Source organism: Phyllobates terribilis, unplaced genomic scaffold (genome assembly GCF_046119375.1).
Source record: "Phyllobates terribilis strain yellow unplaced genomic scaffold, ASM4611937v1 Scaffold_3__8_contigs__length_932513732, whole genome shotgun sequence".
In the NCBI taxonomy this organism is placed as follows: Eukaryota; Metazoa; Chordata; class Amphibia; order Anura; family Dendrobatidae; genus Phyllobates; species Phyllobates terribilis.
Window position 1 is genome coordinate 173,523,135 of NW_027362763.1, and position 850 is coordinate 173,523,984.

General features: G+C 28.0%; 1 protein-coding gene across 1 annotated transcript in view; it reads left to right on the forward strand.

Annotated features, from left to right (window-relative positions):
• Positions 1–631, forward strand: part of SOX14 (SRY-box transcription factor 14) — a 2,474-nt gene extending 1,843 nt beyond the window's left edge. Inside the window, exon 1 of the mRNA XM_073674288.1 lies at positions 1–631. This exon is cut by the window's left edge and continues 1,843 nt beyond it. The gene's annotated coding sequence lies outside the window, so the exon portion shown is untranslated.
• The last annotated feature ends 219 nt before the right edge of the window (positions 632–850 follow it).

Sequence of the window (850 nt, forward strand, 5' to 3'; positions counted from 1 at the left end):
CTAAAAGAGTTTAGCGATGAGAGCTTTATGATAATTAATTAAAAAAAAGAAGAATTATTGGTTATTTTACCCTCCAAAAATATTTTGTAAAAAGCAAATAACTAAACCATGAAGGATGTTTCATAGGATAATGAATTCCCCTTCATCTAAGGCGTTATGTACAGGGGGAAGTGACTGTACACCATTATCTCCCTTTATTTACTCTTTTTTTTGTTTAACAAGGATCTTTTAAATAAAGACAATCTTGTCGTTAAATGCGATGTGTGAACTGTGCCTTATAACGTGATAATGATCGGTAGGCAATAATACAATCACGATGCTGCAGACTATTTCTCCATCATGCATTCATTTCACTCGGAGAACTACGTTTTTATAATTGTATCTTATTTATTTCATAAATGGATATAGATTATATTAATATAGATCTCATCATATATTTTACTATTATTTTCTCCATATTGGGCTTAAAATTTACTAGATTTCCTCAAGAAAATCTGGTGGTGGAAGTTTTTAGCAAGTGTTGAGTCTTCATTCACAGATGTAAAAGAGATGTTTTTTTAGCATTAATATAGCCATATTAATCTTTAGTCCTATACAAAATAACCAAAATATCCTTACGGATCCATAAATTGTGTTGTACCATATGACGAAATCAACTCCACTACACGTGTTTCTATAAAAAAAAAAAATACATTAAAAGCTAAAGACTTCATAAAATATTTTGAATATTATACTTCATATATAATAGTTTATAGTATGTAAAAGTAGGATAAAAGGAAATTCTAGTGTTCTACTTTGATAAGAGATTCATACATACAGAATATATATATATATATATATGTATATACCA